Genomic DNA, 19,084 nt, shown 5'->3' on the forward strand with positions numbered 1-19,084 from the left:
GATGACGAGTTAATACAGCTCCTTACAGCAATCTATAAAGACAATAGAGTGCACCTTACATGGGAAGTACAGAAATGCGCCCAAAAGGTGAACACTTTTCGGGGACTGAAACAGGGATGCCCTTTGAGCCCAATACTGTTCATGCTTTATATGTATACACGGATGGGTTAGAAAAGAAACTAAAATAAGTCAAGTAGGATTCAGCCTCACCCATATGCTGCAAGGCGAAGTGGTACAACAACGTATTCCGGGAATGTTATACGCAGACGACATTGTTCTTTTAGCTGATAACCAGACCAATATGGTGGTGGTGGTGAAACTTTATTTCCAAAAAGGGTCCTGAAGGACACCTGACCGGTGTCAAGGTGTAGAGGGCATCTCCCGCGTCGGGACGGGGAGCCCGAGACTCTCCGCCGCTACGCGGGCCTTCTGGACAGCCCAGACCAGACCAATATGCAACGGCTGATAAATATTAGCGGCCAGGAAGCCACCGAGCTCGGATTAAACTTTAGTGCAGAATAATCAGGAATAATGGTTTTCAATGACACTACCACTGACGCAGTGTCTATCCAGCAAGGCGAATTACCCAGAGTGAAGGAATATAAATATTTGGGAATGTGGATAAACGAAGGGGATAACTACTTAAGAACTTACGGGGAGCAACTTAAGGGTAAGGGAAAGCGAAACGCAGCTATAATGAAGCATAGAGCGCTGGGGGGGTATAACAAATATGAAATAGTGAGAGGAATGTGGAAAGGAGTAATGGTTCCGGGTCTCACATTTGCAAATGCTGTACTCTGCTTAGAATCAGACGTTCTATCAGGCCTTGAAGTGAACCAGAGAACGGTAGGCCGTTTGGCCTTAGGCGCGCATGGAAAAACAACCAACGAAGCAGTACCAGGAGATATGGGCTGGGCGTCGTTTGAAGTTCGAGAAGCACAGAGTAAAATATGTTTTGAGATGAGGTAGAGAGCAATGGATCAACGAAGGTGGGCAGCTAAGGTTTTTAGGTACCTATACTAAAAAGCGTGGACACGCAGTGGTTAAGGAAGACTGGGCTAACGATGAAATACGGAAAGAACAGTGGAGAATCAAAAACAGCCAAGGTAACCAAAAAAGAGGCAAGACAGATTGAAACGAATAAATGTAGAGAAAAAAATGGAAGCTAAAACGTCGTTATAGATGTACAGGGCTGAGAAATTGAACATCAGAAAGGAAAATTTCTACGATAATTCCCAGGGCAGTGGTTTGCTTTTCGGAGCTAGAGCAGGTTGCTTGCGAACTAAGAGCTTTGTGGGGAATTATTCACAAAATGATGGGGTATGCGTGGTCTGCGGAAAAGAAACAAACTATGCGGCCCATAGTGTTAGAATGCGAGGGTATCCATCCAAATCTACGTGAGGGCAATATTCGGCTTCCAGAAGCTCTAGGATTTAAGGGTAGCACAGAGGAAGTTAACCTCAAGGCTGCCGAGGCGACGAAAAGATTAGAATGCTGGTGGACGAAAAGCAGAGAGGGGAATATTGCCTAGGACAGTTACCACCTGTAACAGGAAAGAAAGTACGCCATCTTCCCGTAGGGGAACCCTGAGTAGTATGCGAAGCAGCCATGGGGTCGACTGAAGTTCCCTCTAGTTTTCAGTTCGTCGTTCCCGTTGACGTTCAGCTTCGCGTGCCTTCGTTGTATCAGTAGCTTCTTGACATAGTTTGAATGAGTGGAGGGCATAAGGCGCGTTCGTAGCACATGCTCCCGTCTCGGTTTGTAGCGCAGTGGGAAGAGCGCCACGTACCTCCCGTTGCGGCCGGAGAGTCGTGGGATCGAAACCGGGCGCCGCCTAACTATTTCTTTTTATAGTGGACTGCGCTGACGTCAGCCCAAACGCTGAAGGGGCTGAAGAGACGCGCATGCGCAGTAGAGTGCGGACGGCGGACGACAAGGGAGGGAGGGACACAGCCCCGAGCATGAGATTCTCCGCATTTAAAAAAATATTTTGTGCCTAATAAGCTTTTTGTGCCTGCCCTAAGCAGCGCTAGTATTAAACCAAAAGTATAAAACATAGGTATATTAGCCCTTTTTGGTAAGATGTCATGTCATCACCCCGCTACAAATGGGAAACCAATAGCTATTATCATCAAAAGTTAGGGGAAGGAGCCTCCCGCCGTTGACGTTTAGCGGCCGATTCCTTTGCGCGAACCGTATATTTTGCGCGGCGACGCCTCTGCCGTTTTCGGGCGAGCGCCCGTTGACGTTCGAGCCAACACATGAGAACCACAGCTCCACGGCTTAAGCAGATTTCACACTGGGTTCAAATGGGCTTACTTGTATTTACGGCGAAGCTGTCTATAGCCAGGGCAAGCCGTCTGTGTGAGCGAGCAGAAAGCCTTCCGAAAGCCATGCGCGAAGAAAACCGAGTGCGAGGGGGGGGGGGGCGAATCCAGAAAGGGAAATGAAACGTCGCGGGTGTTGCATGGCTATACGTATTTGTGACGTAGTTGGCGAGCCAAAAAGGGAAAGAACATTCTCGCAACAGATCGCGTGTTATAACAGTACGAGGAACGACGCCGCGAGCATCGGCGACATCTTTTAAAGAACCGATAATCATTGCTTGAATGGTTGTCAATTGGTCGTCCGTTGTCGCAGCTTGGATGCCGTCTCTCGTGATGTCACCTAAGCAGGGCTCACTGCATAAGTGGTTGTATTCCACGACATAGAATACAACCATCGTCAACCGCAACTACGTAATTCAGACGCTGCGATGAGCCACACGTTACGGTTCTTCACCGTGGCTGGGAGGTAATGCTCCTGTTTCCTGCTAGAAAGGAAATTCAGCCTTCACTTCCTGTGGTTATTGTTCTTCTTGCCCGCGCTGCCATTTTGGCGGGAAATTTGAGTGCATTTTGAGTTGTATTGGTGAAATTTGAGTTTATTTGCGTTTATTTATTTGCTTCCCGTGCCATTTGACAGGAGTGCTTCGTGCGCGAGCCTGTGCGTGTGCGTCTTAGGGAGGTATAAAATAACAGCTATCGATTCTTGGGGTTAAATCAGTGCAGATGAACAAACTGTAGTATCCAAGCAGCGGACACGCACAAAAACGCGCAGTACTTCCAATACGACTTGTTTGTTTTTCCTAAGGCGCTTTCGCTCAATGTATTTATGCACTGATCCTTCTTAGCACGGAATACACCCCTTGAGTCATTGTCTGACGTGTAAAATGCCCCACATTTTATATATATTTACCGATCGTTCAGCATAAACACGTAGAGCGCATAGTTTGCCAGCATCTTAGGCTGTTACGACTGTGTCACTTTTACGTCTAAACCAAGGCTCAGAAACACGGGCCACTTGCGATCCGCAGGGAGATGTAGAGAGAGAATACTATTGTGGCAGAGACGCAAGTCCAAGTCTTGATGAAGTTCAAGCTACCGGCGGGCTTGTCTTGTCCACGTCCACGTAGCTTGTCTTGGAGGTCACCTGGACCTCGCTGATGTGTTTGCACAGGGCGTCGTGCGCTGTGTGAATGTCCTCGAATTCCACCGAAAAAAGCCGGCCAGGAAGCTGCGCGGGCAAGGGAGTGAGGAAATGCCGGACAAAAGCAGTTCCGGTGGTAATGTGGGCAGGGGGAGTTCCACAGGGGGAGTTCCGTGGGATGGGCTGTAGAAGATCGTCTTTCGACGGCATTTGAAGTGAAGCAAGTAGATAAGCGGCACTCTCGTTTTCTGGTAGTTTTATTTCTGTGATTTATATTATCTGTTTGTGATGATGTGATTATCTGTTATATTTAAATATTCAAATAATCTTAAACTGCGACCGGGGCTGCCCCCTTGAAATTTGTTCCGGCCGGCGTCATTTGAGCATTGCTAGGGGCAGAATTTTATTTGATAGAACACAGTCAACCCTGTATGTTGCTGTCTGGCGATATTAAAATCAGATGGCCGCAGGAATAGCATATGATGATAACGCTGTTTGTCAGTGCACGACACTGGCAATAGTGTGGCGACAACTGTAAACGCGCACTGAACGAGGACTTTCCTTTTGCAGCAGGATTTCCTGCTGAAGTTATACCTTCGCCAGCATCAAGGGCAGCCGTTGGACGCAAGCAGGCGGCGCCACATAGGTGAGTGATTTTTCTGTTTTTGCGAGCAGCTGGTAACAAACCTGTGAATACGCGGGACATTTATACAGCACCGATATGCGAGCTCAGAGGCATAACGACTCGCGTAGCCGCCCCATTCCGAAAGTATCACAGCTGACGGTTGGCTCATTTCATGCGGCGGTGCCAGAGCTGCAATTCTCAGCGGGATGTGACATAAACTAGAAAAGTTTCAGACGATCCATAAATATATTTAAGTGAGTACGCGAGGGCGTTTTTTTTTTTTCGCTAGATTTTTTTAAGGGAGAATCGACTTTCCTACGCCGTGGCTGCGGTTGGTTGCGGCGGTGGAAAGCGCCCGCGGAGTGTTTCAGCGGCGACACCAGCCAGGTGCGCGCTTCCGCCAACCTAGCCAAGAAAAGCATGACGATTTTTATGATGTGTAAATGCGAGAGCGTTACTCTCTCGCCTGGTCATGTAGACGCGCGCCACATACCTCGGTTTCAAATTACGCGCCTTAGGCCAGCTTGCACCATCTAGTGAATCTCCCGCGATGCAGTGGACAACCACCAGCACACCATCACGTTGAAAGTAGAGTAGCACGCCTTTTCTGCTTTATTTCCGATGCTCCGCTTTTGATCTTCATAGACTGAACCATAGTGGTTTTCAAAATTCAGATATAGAAGCATTGCATAGGGACATCCTTGAACAACTTTTACACCTGGTGACCCGCCGCGCTGGCTCAGTGGCTAAGGCGTTGCGCTGCTGAGCACGAGGTCGCGGGTTCGATTCCCGGCCGCGGCGGCCGCTTTTCTGATGGAGGCGAAAAGCAAAAACGCCCGTGTGTACGAGATTTCGGCGCACGATAAAGATCCCCAGGTGGTCAAAATTAATCCGGAGCCCTCCACTACGGCGCGCCTCATCGCCTGCGTTGCGTCGGCTCGTTAAACCCCACAATCAATCAATCAATCAACACCTGGTGACCTTATAGGCTAGTTCGGCGTTGCCAGCGGCCTGGAGAGCGTGATTTAGTGGGCGTCTCCCTCCTTCCCTATTCCCCCTCTTCCCGCACCAGCGACCTTCGGTCCTCCCCTTTCTAATAAAAGAATTTATCATAATTTCCGATGCGCGCGCTGTAAAACCACGGCGGGCACGCGCTGTTCTTTGTGTTTGGCTCTTTTTTTGGTGCCATTTTTGTCATACATAAAGTACGTCAAATGTTCGGTTCCACGTAGAGTAGTGGTGAAGTCATTTGCGTGTTACCGCGGGTCTTTGCATTCGATTCCCAACCGGGCCACGGTTGTATTAGTCGGCGTAATTTGTGCGTGGCAGGTGTTGGCGTCGGTGACAGACTGACAATTCCTATGGGAGAGGTGACGTGCCGTCCGACTATGACATTTGTGGATGGCTTATGCTAAGTGCGCGCTTTCGCCAACCTAGTGAAGTAACCCATTCGATTTTAAATGAAATGCCAGTGCCGAAGTGATAGTTCAAGTTGGACTATCCAGTGTACGGATCACCTGCTGTAGGCCGTTGTCCCTATTACGTCATGAATCGTGACTCGGAAAGCGGGTAATGGAACTCACCCCCTTACTCGCAAGTTGCGCACTATGATTATCTGTTGGAACAAGCAGCTAAGGAGGTATAAAAGGCCCAACGGACCTTTTTCACGATATATGCGCATGCGCCTGAAGGCGCCGCCATTGCTAGTGGCTCGCTGTTATTGCCATTCCAACTTCTGGCGGATGCCGTGGGTGCTCTGCGACGAACTTCAAACAGATTCTGATTGGCATTCAATGGTCTTTACCGAAGCGCTAAGCCATTACACAACCAATTATTGGAATTGGGAAATGCGCTTCAATTTGTCAACAGCGCACCAAAAGAGCGACCTTTGCGCATGAAGTTTAATACAGCGGAGTGCGATGTGTGTGTGCAACGCGAGCCGCTTAGCTATCGCCATTGGTGCGCCCCGCGATTAGCAATTTTTGCCGAGAGCGTCACCGGCAACGTGGTTGAAAAAGACACCAGATCTTAATTTTGTAATCTCCGCTACTAGCGCTGTTCGAAGTATCGAAGTTTTGTGTTGCGTTTGACTGACGCCTGAAATTGTCTCATGAAATCATGTGGGCTGACTGCAAAAAAACTCTTAAATGTATCAGTGGTCGAAAAGGCATCAAGTGACGAGGCAAAGCTTCCGGAATGTGCTGCTTGTTGCACACTTCATTTTTATTCTGTCAGGTGGCCAGACATCTGCTGTGCGTTCGAAGGCGCTGCTCGAAGGTGGAATGTATCACCCCCAATCACACGGAAATTACTGGCCGCCCAGGAGAGCTATCATACAGCAACTGCATCGAGAAAGCTGTTTTTCACCTTCCATGCTTACGGAGTGTTTCGAAAAGATCTGGGAGGCGAGTTTAAAGAAAACTGGTATAGGTGTTGCATTACACGATGTGTAGGTGCGGCGAAACGTAAATGTCATTGACTTAAAAAAAATGTGCTGCGGAACCCATACTGAAGCAATGGCGTGAACATGCTTGCGCAATTAACCCGCGTCCACTACCTTTGAGCGAAACCCATAACTCTCTTGCCCATAGATACTTGAGCTATCCCCCCTCCCACCTTCTCATCCTCCTTATTGTGCCTGGTAAATAGATTTCGGCGAGGCAGAACTGACGTGCCATAAACGTAGTTTAATTCACACGCTCATATAAAACAAAGCAAGAAACAAAAATTCATTGATACGTGAACATTTTACTCGCCTGCTTTTCTTTTATTGTGGTGGGGAAAGCGGGAATTGTGCTTGAATAACTTTTTTTCCACAGTGCTTGTACATTTAATTTATGCCGGTGTTCAGCTGTCAGTACTTTTGGTACTGCACGCGCCCACGTTTTGGGCAACTGTTTCTTGGCGCAACGGGTTGCGTCTTGCGTAATCCTGATCACGTGATTTTGCAAGGCCTTAACGCTTTGATCCCCCCCCCCCCCTCTTGTTACTTCCGCTAAGTTGCAAGCTGTCGGCGATGCCGCAGAAAGCACCTACCCAATGACGTTACATTATTTTGAGCCCACACGCATCTCTACTACCTGCCAAAAAAAAAAAAGCATTTGAGATAACTTTTGGACACCAAGTATAAGTAGACAATAGAGTTCTAAAATACTAAAGCTGCTGTCATGGTTCCTACATGTCCACATTACTCAGCTCAAAGGATACCTCAGGCACATTGGAGGCAAACTATCGGTGCACAACCGGAAGTACCAGCGTCCTTTTACTTAACAATACAAGTTGGATTCGTCGTTACGATAGCAAATGAAAAAAAAAAACACCTGTTAAAAACGGCACCGAAGACAGGCGAAGTAAGAGAAAAAACAAAAACAAAAGATGTCACGAGTTTTTTTAAGAACCATCGATACTAATTGTTCCAAGAGATGGCGCATGAGCAGTGCGGGAACGCTGAAAAAATGAATAAAATTAAGCAAACTTAAATGACATCCACTATGGTGGGAGAGAGAAGTTACATGGCACGGACGACAGAATATCGCCTTTCGAAGACATTGGCAGCGAAGCAAACAGATAAGCGGCATTTTTCTCGCTTGTTTTTCATGCATTGAGCGCGCACTTCGCGCAGCTGCCTAAATTGATGATTTCCTCCTCTTTGGTGCGTACTCCGCAGCGCTTACGGTAATTCCCGCTTTGGCTGCTCAAGCCGAAAGTCTCCACCGAAGGCTGGCGAAGATGCACGAGTCAGTGGTCCAGGTGAGGCATCTCTCGGTAACTCAAGCGGAGGATAAAATGCAGAGTGCATGCATTTGTTTGAGGTTTGTTTGAAGATAGCGACGCATGTTATGTAGCCCGAAACTGCTTCACCGCGACATTTTTGTTTGTGCCTCCTAAGACACCTGCTCCAACGAATGCCAAATAGCATCACTTTTTATCTTAAAAGGCCGGTTTGTTTTATTTAAACGATGCAATCTTCAAACCGAGGTCAGAATAGATAAGTAGCCGTACTTTATTGGCTTCGAAATTGACTCATCTTACTTCGTTGATGCTACGCTTTTATTACTTTTTATTTCAGTAACTTTGTTCATGTGCAGCCTAACATAAAATACGTTAAGTACTCAACAATGTTTCACTGACAGGATGTTTTACTATCCCAGCGAAACGGCTTTCGCATCTCTTCTCGAACCTCTTTGTCGCCAGCAAAAAACTCGTGCAACACTATACGTGTGTGGAGTGAGAACTGCTGCCTCGCACTAGTTTGTGCTTGTAATTCAAACTTAGAGGCAAAAATCGGGTGCCTGCGGTCACATCATAACCGGAAGGGGTTACGTTCAAGAGGGAAATGACGCCGTCAGTGATCGGCACGCTTTGCGGAAAGGCCAACGTTGTAGCGAAAGCAAACAATAAAGCTTAGCTAACGACGCCAGCCTATGCAAATTATGTTACCTACGTATGGTTGCCAGTGCGTTAGTCTTTTACCCGTGTCGTCACGTAGCTGAATTAGGCAACATGTAAAAGCCTCAGTGAGAACGCTGTAAAAATCACTGCTTAACTGTTCTTTAACCCTGTGATGCAAACGTACGTATCATACAAGATACGGCATCTTTCTGATTTTTTTTCGCACCTGGGCCTTTCAACCACCAAGAAATGCTCACTGTATCATTTCTGAAACCTCCCAAGCGTTTTTCAAAAAAAAAAAAAAAAAGAAAAAACTATAGCTCGATAACTGGCCGCGTGAAATCCCAAATACAGTTTAAAAGATGGATTCCTTCATCGTAAGCGTGCCCGGCGGATCTACACCTACTTTCAATGGCTGTATTTTATTTTTTAATTGTCTGGGCATTACAAGGTTAAAGGCCTAGTCGCGGGCTGATGCGAATGTTTAATGGCAGTGGCGTCATGACAGGAGGTTAGGACGCCAAGTTGTCACTCCGTTTATGAATTTCAGGGTACGTCGCCACCCGTGATGTCAGTGCACCGCAGTGCATTGGAAGTAGCAGTGCGTGCAGACCGAGTGGAACCTGTGGCCGAAGAGGTTTCTCCAAGCAAAGAATGAACGAATTCTGGTTTTCTGTTTCAGCTCCTTCCCTTAGATCGCCTGAGTTCGAGAGAGGCAACAAAACGAAAAAAAAAATGCATCCTTGGCTTGTTTTGGCCTAACCCACGTTCAATATTTAAAAAGCCCGTCCCATGAAACCACGGCTTGCACGCAGCTCTAAAACAACTTCACAGCTGAACTGTTAAGGGCACTCTGTCGCTGTTCCCTTCCGAGTCCGTCTGTTGTAGACACATCACTTGGAGTTCTTGCCTGCAAAGCGTGCTTTTCTGTTAGAATGGTATGTATAGTTAAGGAGCCGACATACTGAATTAGGGGAGTCTCGCCTGTAAAGCGTGCTTTTGTGTTAGAATGGTAGGTATAGTTAAGGAGCCGACATACGGGATAAAGAGGACGCCGGATAAGCTATGTGTTACGCTTTTTCTTTGATAATTAAAATAGTATCCGGTGTATTTACGCAGTGCAGTAGCCTGCAATGCCGCATTAACATCGCTGCCTTCACTTGCGCATGTGCATCGTTTCCAACCGTGTATACGAAAAAGACGCCGACTGACGTGGCCGTGCTTTTGCCATCTGTGGTACGGGCAGGCCGCGTACAGGCGTACCTTGAGACGCACTGCGGGACAGGCGCGCCTCATTCAACGCAGGCGTAGTTGTAGCGGTGCCATGCTAGTCACTAAAAGCTCTTCAGTATGTAGAATACTTGCTGGAAGAGCAGAACTACGCGCTCGTTGTGCAATAACACGGAGAAAGATCGCTGGCCATTTTGTGTCGTTAGGCCAGAGGAAAACAAACATTGCGTTGCTCGTGTCGTGCCTGTGGAGCGTTATCAATCGTCCCATGTGCTGCATTGAAACGTTCGGGTTCACGCTCACAGCTAACTACTGACTCAAGCCATCAGTCAGTCATTTAAGACGTCACAATACGCCTCTTTATTTTTGCCTGCTCAGAGCAGTTCTGAGCAGCTCCAAGCAGCCCAGAGCTGCTCCAGCCGTAGACGTTGTATGGGCAAATAACATACGGGCTGCTTTAAGCTGCTCAGAACTGCTCTGAGCAGGCAAAAAGAGAGACCGAACAACATTGTGATTCGCCGTTAAATCATACGCATTAGCGTGAATTGGATCAAAATCATTTTTCAGAAAAGGCCAGGTATTCTATTTTACCGCACTGCAGTGGGGTCCTCTGACAACACGAGGCTTGGAGAATGGTTTAAATTTCGTCAGATTTATCCACTATAACACACGTTTTAGAAACGCTTTGTGCCGTTAGTGGGCCGGTCGTTTGGAGCTGCAGGCGTATCGTCGCAGAAGTTACGTTGCCGCGTTTCAAGCGGTGAACCTTCGTAGTCACGAGGTACTATGGGGTAATACACGTGCCGGGCATGGCCGACCACTTTGCCAACACATATTAAGAAATTTATCACTTATAAACAGTACATGCACGTGCACTTCAACATGCACGCGTGTTGTGAGCCGCAGCGATGGCTCAGGGGAGCATTCGCCTCGTATGCGGAGGGTACCGGGTTTGAATCCGTGTACCGCCGAGCACCCACCGGTTTGTTTAATGGGTGCAAGCGTCCATGGTCATGTGCAGACCTTTTAAAGATCGATTATGATGTTTAACGCGCCAACGCTGTACAGGTGATGAGGCGCGCCGTAGTGGGGGACTACGGATTAATTTTGACCACCTGGGGATCTTTAACGTGCGCCGAAATCCCGAACACAACTGTCATTTTCGTTTTTCGCCTAACCCTTGAAAGGGTATTCCCGTTTGGAAAGCTGCCGTTACCCTGTCGTTGCTGGGTGGTGAAAGAGTCTGGCGGCATGTCCCGCCACAGGCGGTTACGAGTTGAGCGTCCACCATGGCTGTGGAAGCCACCATGTGCATTCATGTGTCTTGGCGGCGACGGGCACCTACCGTTAAAATAGGCACAAGCGACTCCCTGGTCTGGCGCTCGGACCTTGAGCGGGACTGCAGTCCTAGGGAAGCTGACCCGTATTGTACGGAAAATTATCCCTACGAAATGGGGTGACTGAAAAAAAAAATTAAAGCACGAGCTACGTTTTGAGGCCTAAACTATGGGGCCACTTTTTCTCTCACGCAGGGACGCGAAGAAGACGGCGAGCCCCGTACCCCACCCCCGCAGCCCATTCCCTCTTCCTTCTAACTCGTTTTGTTTTTGAAAGGTGAGGCCGATGGTTTATGAGAACATCGTCGCCTGCGCGTTTGCAATTACATCATACTTGCCGTGAAGCGCGCGCTGGTGTGGGTGAAAGCCTGGTGTAGTTTTTTTGGCGGAGGTTTCATAGAATAAGGTTTATATGCGACGGCTCTGTGACGGACAATGTTACACGGACGGACAATGTTTAATCGCCGCATCTTATACCTTTACATTCTAAATTGTTCCACATGCATGATATCGAGGTTATAAAGTTCGAATAATCAGCAAACCGTTTTACTTGCTAATCAAGTGCGTGTTACCGCCATTTAATTACAATTACGAGCAAAGTGCTGCTTTACGCACTTTACGTCGTGATTTGATAAATTTTCGCACGGCGCCCTGGCGCCACAAAATGAGTTTTTGAACGCGCAATAGATAGTATAGTGGAAATAAGCTCGCTACATCGGTAATAACAGCGTCGTTAGAGCATTTTGACTGTGTTGTTACATGAAATCATAAGCGCGGGGTAAGGGTTAAGCGAACTTAGTGTTTCTGCACCCCCCCCCCCCCCTTTGTCCCAATTAACGCTTGTATACCCTTCGAAGTGTAAGCGCATTGTTACCCATTTACTTGATACTTTACGAATGATAAGAGGAGCCTACCTGAGTGTCCCACAGGGACACGCAGAAGAGTAAACAGCGCGCTTACCGTAATACCCATTGTTTGTAAACAACGTAATTGAAACTCTGTAGGCTTCTGGTATGCCGCCGTTTTGGGAACCCCGCGAAATTAAAACGTCGTCCTGTCGCACGGCACGCGGTGTCTTTTCAGTTTCGTGTTTGTTGAAGTTTTGTTATTTTTTTTTGTTAAGCGCTTTTGCGTTCGTGTGTGTTGTTTAGAACACAGTTGCTACTGGACCCAGCGCCACTCTGCAACGTACGCTGCGCCGCGGAGTAGGTATACACCTTCACTCTTTATCGAGTCGCGCGGTAGCGACCGGGGAATCCTTGCGGGCGCGGTCGTCTTAATTTCTCCCCCATGGCGTGGCGTCACGGGAGCGGGCCCTTCTTGGCCATTGTCCATTAGCGGTCCCCGCCAGCCCGTCTGATGCGGGTGGCACAGGGACGTAAAGTCACTCAATCTACACGGAAGGTGGGGGCTGCGCGCACCAGCGGTTCCCCAGGGCGGGATAACGTTCGCTTCGACGCTGATGCACGCGTCGTATACGGGCGGCAGCGCCGCTTTGCTCTTCTTGCTCGAGCATCTAATGGGGAGTTGCCACCGTGATTCAACCTGCAATGGACCTCTTGCTGGGACTGAGGCGGCTTGGCTGATGGAGCTGTGCTACGCAACGGTCGACTTTCACTTGACTTCAAACGCATGATGCGACTTCGCGCCAGGTGTGCCGCTTTGTGTACTGTATGTGCTCCGGCGTGGACGTCTTTGTATTTAAAGTCCGAACCTGTTTGCGTGATGTACGCAATAATACCGAGTCGATTTCGTTAGCACTGGTACGCGGAAAAAAATTTCCTGCGCACGTGGAGGATTTGCGCTGGTCCTGGGCAGCTAGTGCATAACACTGTACCATTGGCGAATCCAGAGGTGGGGTCCGGACGTCCTGACCCCTCCCTTAATTTTTGAATTTATACCCCGAGGAAGATGACCCCTCACGTCGTGGAAAAAGTTGATTTTTTTTTCAATATCTTGAGTTTTTGCTTTTCCGAAATTTCGATGAATAATAAGCCACTCCTCCTCCTCCTCCTCCTCCTCCTCCTCCTCCTCCTCCTCCTCACATTATCATCATCAACGACACTGATAGATGCTTACCCCCTCTCCGAAAAAACCTGGACCCGCCCGGCACTGTACTTAGACACTAAATGTTTGTTTAGTTTGCCCAACTGGATTGGTTTCTGTGCTTAAATGTAGGTCCGCTTAATTCCGTATTATAAAGAGCGACTAGTTTTGGCGTATATTTATATGGGAAGCTTTCTGAATGTTTCCAGGCTCCGGGCTTCTCTTTTCCTTCACCAGGAGAGTATGCTTTTCCAAATATCATCCACGTTGTTCAAACAGAAGAACGGGGTTTAGCAATCAGAAGTTTGGTTTGGGCAGTTGCCATGGGACGCATGATCTTGTGCGCCGTCAGATGCGTTACGGCTTTGGTCTTCTACCCTTCCACGCAGCAACCGGGCTTGCTGCGGGGAATTCCCACAACAATTCCGTCTACTACACGCAAGAAAATGAGACTAAGATGCATACAGGGCAGATTGGCTGGCTATCGGCTTCTTGCTTTATCCGGCCTCAAGAACGCTAATCAAGCCAGGAAAACTGGACATAGATTTCAAGATACTTAGTGAGTCCCCGGGTTTGTACCCATAAGTTATTACCGGGAGTACGCATTCGTTGCATGCCTTTATTTTCAGTGACGGTGGCAGACCGCTGTTCTTACGTAGTTCGATAAATGCGAAATCAACAATCGAAATAATGGGGTATTACTGGGCAGCAGCACAAACGCTGTCATCTTTAGGCGTAGTTCGCGGCGAATCAAGCGTATCCACGGCCATTTCTTTTTCGACGGGACAGTAATCTGAACTGACGAGTTCGGCGGATCGCAGGCACACTAACGGAAAATGCGTTTTCGCGTTATTCTGAGTGGGCACTAAGCGGCTAACGCTAGGGGATACCAGCGCGCCAGCAACCTAGCTTTCAGCATGCGTCCCCAGGCTAATATGAGGAACGATGAGAAAAGCCAAGGCTCATGCGCTTTCATGTTGAATGCTCAAGAATTTCTGTGAGGACCCAACAAGGAATCCCGTGTGTTCGTCTGTAACGCATGGTGTCACTGTTTCGCCGCATATAAAAATGCTAATAATGAAAGGCCTGGGGCGTTCATATTTTTCGTAAAAAAACATCTTACCAAATTCCAAATTTTAGGCTTTCACACTTGGGCATTGAGGAACGCTGTAGTGGAGGGCTCGAATTAATTTCTACCAGCTGAGTATGGTTAAAGCGCTGGGAATCTTTTGAGCAATATGCGTCTGTCAGGGGCTTGGTGGATAGCGCTGCTACATCGATGCGTGACAGTATTTAACAAAAATTTACACCATCTTCCCGCGAGGGGAACCATGAGGTAGATGCGACGCATCGGGGGTTGCCGTTGCGTTATTCAAATCATCGGACGATGTCATCGGAGCGCCGGTGGCGGAACGACTGAGCGGCGCGGCGCACTTACCGCGTTTATATGCAGCGGAATGAGAGAGAGCAGCGCACAGCAGCGCATAGCAGCGCATGCGCATGTGTTAATCAAGCGCAAGCGCGAGCGCAAGCTGCGCGCTAACGCACAGCTGGCACGGCGACGGGAGCGAGCTGACCGCGCTGACGCCCAGATGGCGCTGCGGTGAGAGCGGCGGAGCGCACAGCTGCCGCGCCGAGGATGCGGACTACGCCGCGACAACGACGCGGGACAAGGCGAGTTAAAGAGATGCGTCGCATTTAATAGAGCTAGGGCCTTCATGCTTTAATGTGTAACTTTTTATATCGCCCCTGAGATAAATTGACCGCGTACCTGCTGTTTCGTTGAAAATGCCGACGCAAGACGATAGTCGACTAACACCCCCGCCAAGTAAATGCCTCCCTTCTCTTTCCCGCTCACTTCTCATGCTGTTCCTGTCCCGTCTCGTTCCCCCCAAGATAAAACGCTAGAGGTTTGCTCAAGTCAATTTAAATTTACCGCGTTCCACTGCTCCAGGCCGGGTGCCTCGATGCCAGCGCTGCCGTACGGTGGAGACGCGCGTGAATCGAGGCACCCTACTGCGACGTTTATACAACCACACTGCCCAACTCCACGAGCGTTCCAAGCGGAACGTGGAACATATCTCGTGGAACCTTTCGTTGCTGTTGCCGTTTGATTTCTTAAATGCCGCCAGGAGGTAGCGCTGGCAACGTTTCTGCCGTTGATGTAGTATTTCATTTGCTATCGCCAAAACAAAGCATCCATGAATTTTTAATAAACACTGCAAACATCCCTTACGTATTGATGTTCTCCCTTATATTTGCGTAATGTCTTGTTCTTATTCAGCAATGTTGACAAGTATGGAAATTGACACCGGACTTAGGCGTTTAGATTTGGTTTTGGGGATATAAGACTATTGCGCAGCCTTTGTTTCACTTTGGCGGGTGGATGAATCGAGTCAGACACGGAGACATACAGACACACCGAACTTTCTGCGTTTGAGTAGCCCAAGAAAGACTATCGTGATTAAAAAGTGTCTTCACAACATTGTTTTTGTGCTTAGCAGTCAAGCCGACTTTAATGGGGTTCGGTGTATGGCGTTTTATAGGGCCACATAGGATGCTATTCCAGAAGGCACGAGATTGCGCGAAACTCAGGGTACACGAGCTGTGGCGACACCCCCGTAACATGACGCTGTTTCGAGGTGGAGTTCAAATCCTTTAAAAGTACGATCTAGGTTTTTAAGCACCCCGGGCTCCTCTTTGGGCATCGCGATCGCGGAAAAAAGGGGGTGCTTAAAATAGAGTAAATACAATAATTCAGTGGAAGAACAGAGCACCGAGAAAAAACGGACCGTCCCGCGCCGGTTGGGGCCAACAGCCAGGCTGGGGATTTGAAAGTAGCAGTGGGGTTATCATTCTACGAAGTGAACACTGCACCCCGATTTCAGGTGGCGCTGCATGCGGATGATAGGAAAAGCCGTACTTTCTCAACGTAAGCGGTCCCAATAGGGTGTGCTGAATATACCGAACGTGCTTCGCGCGATTACGCCGGTTTCGCTCGAGGTGTATCGGATGCTGCACCATCACTACTTTCTGCACCCAAGCAGCTGGGGAGTGGGGGGAACTTGGGCCTTCTGGAATAGCGCCCATGGAGGTATTTAAACAAAAGGCCCTAGGGCAATCAGCCGTTTATAATCGGGCGGCTTATATTGGCCCTAAAAATGTCTTTCCAGCGGTGCAACTGTGTACAGCAGTGAAGCCGACTCTAATGCGCTGGGTGCAAAGCAGAGCGGCTGATGCATTTATACGACGACTTCTGTTTAGTAGGGAGTTCCTTCCATTTCTTCACATCACGACAGGTGCTGGCCGGGCGAGAGCGAAAATTTCTTTCATATCGCGCCTTCGAAGTGCTGAGAGGAAAGTACATTTTAAGCTCTTTCCACGCGTCGATTCACTCCTTCCACGCTGTTGCACAGAGTTTTGGGGTCGCGCTTGTTACATTTGCAAGAAACCGTGACAGACGAATGTTTATTGTGGTTGTGCTCAGTAAGTCAGGAAACTAAAAGCTGTGCAATTTCGTTTTTACTGCATTATTGGTGGAATGCGGTGGCTAACGTTTGAACGTTACTGTTAAACGTTTAAAGCAGTGCCTTATTCCCAACCGGCTATAAATGTAGCACGTGCTTCAATTCGTGGAATTATACAAAATAGAAATGTCCGTGTCCGTGCATTATTGCCAGTGATATGTGTAGTGTTGGGTCTGGTTGTGCTGAGTGGTGTACACGAGATATTACTATGATTACAATAGTTACAATATCTTACGCAATTGATATACTAGCTTTAATGCATCCGTTCGAATGCATTACTGCTGTTACAAAAAATAAGCCACTGTTGCCAGGTCGGTACCACCCATATCGTCGGTTTTGTTTTATACCTTGCCAAGAAGACTAATTTTTATTAGTATTTGTTGGCAAGCAGTCATTTCTGATTATTTTGTCACGAGTTACGCGTAGTCATCTCACGTGACGTTTTCGAAGAATTTTGTCTTCAATGCATTCAGAATTTATTTATGCTTTCCCAGCTGCGTTGTCTGCTCTAATAAAATATTTTGGGTCTATTCCATGAAAGAAACAAATTGTGGAACGTGTTCTTTGAAGAGGAAGTCAATGTACAAGGAAAGTTTTTTCTTGAAAATAAAACCAGAAAACAAATGTCGAATGACTATTCAGAGGTAGTTCCTAGGTGTAGTATTGAAAGCGGTTAATAACTGGCCGAAGAGTGTCCCCCAATGTTGTAATGGCACCATTTGTAAGAGCTTCCGCTTTCTGCACTTTCCATTCCCGCACAGTTTCTTTCCCCCCGCGATGCGATGCGATGAGGTTTGGAGGAGGTGATTCGACATGTGAGAGGTAAAAGCTGGAAGCGTATCAAATAAGATGGGTAGACCTAAACAGTGTGGCTGGCGATTACGATACTCCCTAATGCGAAATTTGTGCGCAGCTAAACTGAGTCTTAGGAAGCCAACGCACATAATCGCCGAGGCCGCACTCACTACTAGGTTCTCTCGACAGCAGCTCTGGTGGGCCTCTGCGTAGGTGGCGTGAAGTGCGTCCCAGGAAGGGACCGCGAACTGCGTCTGAGGAAACGAACACACATTGGGGCTCTTCGATTTACAGTCTCGGACTCACCGCGGACTCCCCGAGAAGCAGTCCGGCATTCGATTTTCCCATGTATCCCTATGACTTCGGGGAATCCTCGGACTACCCGCGGACTATCCGCGGTGAGTCCGAGACTGTAAATCGAAGAGCCCCATTATCGTTACGCGCACGCCTCCCTCTCACCCTTTCGTCAAGGGTCGCACAGACCAGCGTCTCGTGCGGGCACAGCCTACTGCCCTCCCCCGAACCCTTTCGCCACACTTTCATCCGCATTTTTTTCTGTCGTCGCTCGCTCGGTTACAACGCCGTCGCCGTGCCCGTCCCCGTGGCCATCGCGATCGCCGCTGCCAAACTGCAGGAGCGTCGGCCAAAGTGCTGCGCTCTGAAAGCGCAGACCCGGGTGGTGTTTCAGAACAACGCGGCCAGCGTGCGGTCGCGTGCATCTTTTTTAAGCAGTTTTACCATGACACAAAGCGGGAGCCGTTTTGGCGCAGGCTCGATCAACGTGCGTGACTTGCTTAACCCTGAGAGGGTTGCACGTATAAGTAGCCAATAATTTAAACTTTCACGCTATTCACCATTATGCCGCCGCGCGACTAAGTTGAGTTTCTCCTTGGTTCCAGTTGCTGCCCGGAAAGAAGCCCCCCGCTTGGACCTTCGTTTTTGTTTTTGTCGCGCAACCGGGCAGCTAATAAAGTTTCCTTTCTGTGTGTGTGTGCTTCCCACGAAAGATCTTTTATTGACGTACACGCGGTGTGAAAGTTTGTTCACGCCTGCAGGAAGGTACACATTGATATGGGACACCAAGACTTGTCGCTGTACGTATTTTCCTCTGTCCCGCAGTTTTACTCTTGGTTCAATTCGCCAGTAGGCGATTAAGTATGAGACTGTTTACTCTATATGTCGGCACTGGCTTTGCGGTAGCCAGCATAACTAAGCTTCTCGACACAGGGACTCTTCATACCACCGAAGAAATTATAACCACTCACCGTCACATTCAACTACTACGGGTAAACAGCACTCACTCGGGACGATCCATACTCTCAGAACTCGGATACCAACCAGGTTCAACCCGGGGAGATACAACCCCCATCAAGCAAGCCGTCCACAAGCATCTACAGGTGGCCCCCATCCCACGGCACATAGACAAAAAGAAAATTAATCTCGACGGCATATTAGAGCCACATTTTATAAAAACACATTCACGGATGCAGCCAACAAAGGACCGATGTGTGCAATAGTGCATACGAACCTCAATGAGGAAGAGTGTTCAATACCCATGAACTGTACTGTTCCGAAAGAAGCTGAAATGCTAGTCATATCACTCGCAATAGGCCGAACTACGATTCCCACCACGTTTACAAACATCTGCACGGACTCCAAGGAGG

General features: G+C 48.4%; 1 long non-coding RNA gene across 1 annotated transcript; it reads left to right on the forward strand.

Moving 5' to 3' along the window:
- The first annotated feature begins 3,868 nt into the window (after positions 1-3,868).
- On the forward strand, positions 3,869-18,486 carry LOC144180357 (uncharacterized). The gene is made up of 4 exons (XR_013324382.1): positions 3,869-4,114; positions 7,761-7,843; positions 11,248-11,329; positions 18,320-18,486. It is a non-coding gene; the product is annotated as an uncharacterized LOC144180357 (long non-coding RNA).
- Positions 18,487-19,084: the final 598 nt, after the last annotated feature.

Source organism: Haemaphysalis longicornis, unplaced genomic scaffold (assembly GCF_048455015.1).
Source record: "Haemaphysalis longicornis isolate Haplotype H1 unplaced genomic scaffold, Haemaphysalis longicornis Haplotype H1 scaffold_4, whole genome shotgun sequence".
Lineage (NCBI taxonomy): Eukaryota > Metazoa > Arthropoda > Arachnida > Ixodida > Ixodidae > Haemaphysalis > Haemaphysalis longicornis.